This window comes from Penaeus monodon, chromosome 18 (genome assembly GCF_015228065.2).
Source record: "Penaeus monodon isolate SGIC_2016 chromosome 18, NSTDA_Pmon_1, whole genome shotgun sequence".
Taxonomy (NCBI): domain Eukaryota; kingdom Metazoa; phylum Arthropoda; class Malacostraca; order Decapoda; family Penaeidae; genus Penaeus; species Penaeus monodon.
Window position 1 is genome coordinate 29,065,018 of NC_051403.1, and position 7,687 is coordinate 29,072,704.

A 7,687-nucleotide genomic window follows, 5' to 3' on the forward strand; every position below is an offset into this window, starting at 1 on the left:
AGACTGTATTTCATGCACCAACATAAGCAATGCATCATTGCAGCCGAGTCGCTTTCTAAAATCCAACTGAGTCTCTGGATGAAATGGTCTCAAATATACAGAAAGACGTGTTACCAACAAACGTTCAAAAACCTTGGATAAATTTGGTGCAATTGAAATGGGTTTATCATCAGTAGGGCCCAATAGGTGGACCCTTGATAATAGAGGTAACATTTCCAAATTGCCAGCACTCTGAAAATTACCCTTAATGATCTTTTAAACTTTGCAATCTGCTAACAAGATAGCATTCTCAATTGGACTATAAGCCTCACTTACCATCAGGCTTCATTAAAGGAGGAATGGAGGACTCGACTCCAAACAGATATGTTTTAAGCAATGACCACCATTTACGAGGCTGTGTGTGTGTGTGTGTGTGTGTGTGTGTGTGTGTGTGTGTGTGTGTGTGTGTGTGTGTGTGTGTGTATAAATTGTGTGTGTGTCTGTGTGTACATGTGTGTCATACTGTGCGTGCTCGCGCGCGTTGGTGTGTGTATTTGTGCGATTTTATGTGTGGGTCATAATATATGATAAGCTTACTTTAATTTCCAGCAATAAAAATATCTTACTAAATGCGGCTAAAGTTACACAAATAACTATTATTTCGTAATATACAGAAAACATTAGTAGAACTCTGAATAATCATAAAAATGAATACTTTTAAGATCAAAGTGTTAAAAGTATCTGTATATTGCCGCCTTTGGACTGAAATCCTTGTCATTAGTATCTTATATATGAGTTTGGTTAGAGTGAAGAGAGTATCGACATATGAACGCGCGCAGACATATACACACAAACATCCACAGACACATACACATGCACACACAGTTCTTATATAAAATATATATATATATATATATATATATATATATATATATATATATATATATATATATATATATATATATATATATATATATATATAATATATATATATTATATGCATTATATATATATGTATATATATACTTTTTTTTCATACTGAGTAACCATCAGCCCTTATAAAGCTTCCTGGAAGAGGGATCCCGAAACAGTAATTAATCAAAAAGAACTGCAGGCCGGCTGAAGATGTGCTTGTGCGCAACATGACGGCGGTGAGTAGTGGAGGCTACAGGAGGAAGCGAAACAGATGAGAAAGGAGGTCGTAAGAACACGAATAAAAGGCCAAGCGGATTCACACGTTGGGGTTCGTCTTCGCTCGGGCACGGTCGTTCATTCTAACGAATTGCTGGATGACGAGAGGAGTTCAGTGTGTGTGTGTGTGTGTGTGTGTGTGTGTGTGTGTGTGTGTGTGTGTGTGTGTGTGTGTGTGTGTGTGTGTGTGTGTGTGTGATCAATGAATATTTCATAACAAAAGCTGGATGCAATTTGCAACATTAATAGTTGTTGAAATTCTTACCAGTAATGCAACTTTATTGCTTATTTTCACTAATTTGTTTCATTTCTAAAGACAAAATCATGAGAGCACGTTTATTTTGTTTATTTATTTATTTATTTTATTATTTATTTATTTATTTATTATTATTATTATTATTATTATGTAATATGCCAAAAATGTATCTAGAATTTCTAAACAGGATCAGTTGATTTTCCTTCTTCATGAATGCTCCCTTGCATACAATATTTCACGAGGACCGATAAAGCGTTAGAAGGTGGATGTGCTTACAAGATGTTCTAGCCGTCGCTTTCCGTTTTATGTGCTGTACCGTTTTCGGGTTTCATTTTCACATTGTTGTCTTTCTGTCAAAACCTGAACACTGCCTGCTTCTTCCATGTCCTCCGCCATATCTTTGCAGCACCAAAGTTGCCGACAGTTCCTCTCTCACGCAGATAAAGTTGACAAAAGAAATTTCTTCCGCATGTCTTCCTTTGGGCATACTCACTGCTTCTCTTTGTTGTGCGAGTATGTATGTCTCATAAATAGATAACACTAGTCTTTTAGTACATTCTATCGTCGTATCTACTACCAAAAACTTATAAGAGATTAAACAGAATTATAATCAAGCTTTAATAGGCGTTAAAACAATCCTTTGTGATGAGGAGCCAGAAATTTAGAATATATCAAAGGACATACATTTCATCGCCTGATAATGTTATATTTGCAACCTGTATAACTATTTCATTTTGCCTCAAGTGTTACAAGTATGAATGCTACAAACAATTAAATTTCTTTTGGGCGTAATCAGGATTGAGATACGACCTATCGATGGTTTAGAATGGGATGACTGATAAATGTATGCATCACATATGCTAGAAAATAAAATATATAATTTCACCATACCAAGTAATAAAATTTACTGCTTTACCTGATCTCTGATTTTTTTTCCTACGGTTTTCCACGTTTTCTTTTTCACATCCGTACCGTTGTTGTTTTTTTTTTTCTTGTGATCATATCATAAAGATCTTCGAGTCTGGCCTATTCAATTAGTTTTTCTTCAGGGCTTCTTCACCTCGAGCTTGAGTATATAAATATCATGTGTAGCTTGTTGTTTCATGAGTGAATTTCCAAACAAAGAGCTGTCCCTTTAGTCTGAGATTCCCAAGTTATCCATCTTTTGGCTAAAATATCTTGATCCAGTTCCTGGCTGCTGATACTAGGCATATGTGCGCTCCTAAGGGTCGTACTGGTGTTATTTTCCATCACAAAGGGCAGGAGCATCTCTTGGTAAATGATGCACATCGTGTCGTATGAAATGATACAATAAATATGACATGATACGTATAATTTAGAAATGCTCATCCCCCAAGTGCTTTCGACTTCGTTACGTAAATCATTCCAAACTCTACGGAAATGGTAACAACAGAGGTCTAACTTGACCCAGCAGATGAAAGCAGGGCAATTAGCATCTCTTGCCTGATCTAACACTGTCATATGATGTTCGATGATGAACGGATAATGGATAATGAACAAGCTAAAGAAGTCTATCCTGGTGAGGTTAAGCTGAATCAACTGTAGTTCGTAAGAGCGAAGTATGGTAAGCTGTAGTTGAATTTAAAATCATCTAGGCAATAATTTTCAGACTATTAATCTATACTTTTGATGGCCTTTTTAGCTACTTTGTGTCTGCAGTTATTTTATCCAATTATTATGTGTGTATAGAATTGATATTATTTCCTCATATCCGCTACGAAACAGGCTCGCACCAACAATATTCATTAATCACTATCATTAGCAATGGATCTAACTTAAGATAAGTAATTCGAAAGCAGGTTATGTGATGGTAATAATATCAATAGGAGTTACTACGATCATAATATTACAAATGTATACTATTTATCTATCTATCTATATCTATCATTTATTTGCGCGTGTAGGACTGTAATTACATAATATCAATTAATAAAGGCTATTATAATTCAGTTAAATCGACTATATCATCGGATACCAATAACAAATATCGTATTTTTTCTCTGCCCACTTCTAGCATAGTCTACTAGAGATTCATTTAATTGTAATGGATAGTCTCCCGGCAGTTAGTGACATTCGAGGGTACTTTTCCACAGGATAACTGGTTCTAATGCGATGTTCGTGCCACTATCAATTTCACACAAAATATATCATAGGTGTATAGTTTAAAGTTTGTTTCTTTTCCTACGATAAGGTTAAACATTGGAGAGAGGAAATTTCAAATGGTGTTAGAAAAATGAACACCAGAAATGGATTAAAAGTTAGTGATATGAGCCCCACATAAAAAAGTAGATGGTAACATCTACTTTTTCCAACTAATTTTTACGCTGATTTTGAACTGTATAAAATAGCTAGTCGATTATTCAGAATCGAAATAACATTGTCGGTATATGACATTAATTAAGTTTCTTTACCGCTGTAAGAATTGTGGAACGTAGGTCTTTAAATCTCAGTTTAGGTTTTCTTTGATCCATTTTTATTGAGACCGAGAAACATAACGGCAATCCTGATGCCTGAACTAAAGCGCTAAATGTGAGTTTTGAAATATAGAATTGATTAAGAATATTATAAAAGCTTTGACTTGTTATTGTTATGAGTTATTACGTTCTTCGTATTATTGTTGCTATTATCACATCATTATTATCATTATTGTTATTATCATTTTTTTCTCATAATCATTATCATTAATGTTATGATCGTTATTATTTTTTTTATCATCGCTATTATTATTACTTATGATTAATATCATTATCATTGCAATTATTATTACTATCTGCATAAGGCATGCTGTTGATTACTCCAGTTAATTTTCCATGAAGGTAAACATTTGCCAGCTGTGAGGTCTCAGAAGTGATCATTCTCCCGAATGCCCGGCATCAGTGACCTTAAATAACCTTGCCATGTAACTCCCTAAAATGTATCGCGATTTTTGTAACGTGGGGTATATTTAACTCCTGGCGATTTAAGATGAACCCTTAACTGCAAAACTGTAAGAATTAATTTAAAGAAGTCTCCCCTTCCTTTCGAAGTGCAGACTCATGTATACAAATTAACGTGTCTTAAACTCCGCTGAAAAAAACGTACATATCCTTAAAGGAATATACTCTTCATCGATGGGCCTCAAGTACAGAACACGCAAGGGAAAGCAGGCATCCGTCTAGGTCTTTGGGATGGTGAGCCCTGAGCGTGTAGGTATCATGTCGTTTCTTTTGGCACTTTTTAAAATAGAAAATACTTACAATAGTCGTGCAATTTGAGTTTAACCATGGTATAATATCTCTGAACACCGAAACAAAAAAGAGAAACACAAAGTAAAAAAAAAAAAAGGAAAAAACAAATCTAACTGGAAGATAGCACATCAAAATTGGGCTCAAGAACATTACATCACATTACAATAAAAAAAAAACTTTTAATCGATGGCTTCCAAGTGGAAAATTTCCCACTTTTTTAATACCAAAAGAAAAATCTGCTATCAGGCTCTTTAGTTAGGCCTAATCTGTGGCGTGGAGAGTGTAATGTTTTGAAAGTTATTCATTTATTACTTTTTAGGGGGTATTGGTACCATGTGTAACAAAAGCGAACGTGGGACCATCTATTACGGTAAACCTTTCAGAAATTATTAATTAATATATTGCAAGAAGGGAGGGAATACTAGAGTAGAGTTTGGTACGCAGTTGAAGGTATAACGTATCAGTACATGTATTGGCGGATTATCATTTTCACTTCTAGGATAAACCTGCTTATTCCAAAGTTTTCCTTTGTGTGACATATTCCGCCCTAACTTTAACATCGAAATCACTTACATACTTCACAAACTCTGGACACATGTCCCCAAAAGGCCAAATTAACCTCGGAATCACTACTTATGTCAAATGCGACTGTCACGCCTTTCGACAGTTGCTATTTTCCAGGCCTCTGTTTGTGTCTGACTCGCGAGTCTTGTACGAGTGACATCACTGATTTTTCTTTTCTCTCTCTTTATCAGTTACTACCGTGCCCGGCCCGATGATTTCATTCATGATTAATGTTATTGTTGTTATTATTATTGTTGTTGTTATCATTATTGTTATTGTTATTATTATTGGTGTTGTCATTATTATTATTATTATTATTGTTATTATTATTATCATTATTATTATTATTATTATTGTTGTTGTTGTTGTTGTTTTATTGTTGTTATTACTATAGTATTTAAATCATAATTTAGTTATTATCACCATCAACATTATCATGTACGTGAGTATCAGGCAGTCGCGAGGCTTCTCTTCAAAGCTGCACTATACTTCATCGTCCGAAATAGAAAATGTCATAATTGTACCCTGCTGTGCTGTTTGAGAATAAGACGCTCTTACTTGGAGCTAGGGTCTCGTAGTTATAGGTTTTCAAAATTAATAAATAAGTAAATTTAAGAACAAAATGAATGGTAAAAATGGCAAATATAACCAGATTTCAAGAACCTAGATTCCCCTGATCGAAATTCACCTGCGCCATTTGCGTTCACCAAGTCAAGTGATGTAAAAACCAATGCCTAGAGATGCGAAGTCTCCTCATTCCGACTCCCAAAGAGATATAGCTTCCCCTGGCCAAGGTCTCGCCTGACCCCCAATCGCAACATTTCTCGCGCCTGCTTCTGGTCCTATGTGATTCTCAGCTCATAAAGCACAGATAAATACAACTCAAGTGATTATGTTTAGATTGTCCTTGAAGTCAAATGAGTCGATGGCTTTTCTTACTTCGAATTTTCAAACATAAGGAAGAATTTGTTACAACTACATACGGTATACAATAAATAGTCTGTCCTTTGGGAGTTTCTCGCTCGTTATACCTAAACACATTAACCCATACATGAAGGTCAATATAAGTGTAACTTACACAAATCTTTCTGTACATGTCCCGGCCCTTGCCCCCCCCCCCCCCACAACACCCAAACAACCCAGAGGGAAAGTGGAGTCGGCAAAAAAAAAAAAAAAAAAAAAAAAAAAAAAAAAAAAAAACGCTAACGGACGGCCTGTGGTTTTAAAAGGGTTAATTCCGGTTCACTGTGCTGTATATCCGGTTTAATTTTTTCCACTGAAAAAGGGGGGGGGGTCTTCAAAATGAAACCAAACGCTGAGCAGTAGTCACCAGTAGTTTAGAAACAGGTCAGCAAAACGCATTTCGTAGATGAATTGGGAACACTGGATACCTTGGATTTCTGCGTCTCATCTGCATTTATTTGGGGTTTCATCTGGGTTTATTTTGGGGTCGGCTTACGGTAATTAACGAAACATTAAAGACGATTTCGAAAGAGTATTCTTGCTTGATATATTTAAGATTAGATAATGCCCTAATTACAGAACTAGATTTTCAGATAAGGTAGTCTGAACTCTTATGACATTGTGGATTACCTTCTCTTAAGATATACAAAAACAAAAGGTGTCAGAACCCCTCCCAAGTTATCAATTATTTTATATTACTTTGATATTTTTATCGTTATTGTGTATATCATGGTAACAAAATTAATGATAATAATGATTATTGTAATAATAATAATAACAATAATGATAATATTATTATTAATATCATTATCATTATTTATTACTAATATTATTTATGATGATAGTAATATGCAATAACAATAATAGTTATACTAATGATAACTGTGATTATTCTTATTATTGTCATCATCATTATTTTTGAGAGTGGTTTTGTTTACTCGGATATTTTATGTTGATAATCTCAGGTATGTGTAAAAAAGGTAAAACAAAAATATATATTTACAGATAATATGAAGTCCAGAGAAACATGTGAGCAAAATACAATAAAGAAGGTGGTATACTTAAAAAAGAAAAGAAAAAAAGAATTGAAACAAATTTAAAATTTCAAAACTTATAAGAATAATATTGGAAAACAAAAGAATAAAAATAATATATATTTTAACTTAATACAGGAATGAAGCAAAAGACGGCCTCTGTTCAGGGATACAGCAGTGCCACTCCTGCCTGATTATATGTCTTTCATAACATCAGCCTGGCCTATCTCAGTCACAGCATGAACACTGTAACTGGAAGCAAGCACAAACCCCAAGCCATGGTAGCAGCAGAAATGAAGCAAAAATGCATTTTTTTCCCAGCTAGGTCTTGATGGTGAAAAACATCAATAATCTCAAATCCTTCAAACATAAATTCTGCTATGTAGATAAACTCAGAAATTTCACAAATCTAAACAGCAAACGTCTACATAAGGCATATGAAAATAGCAGAA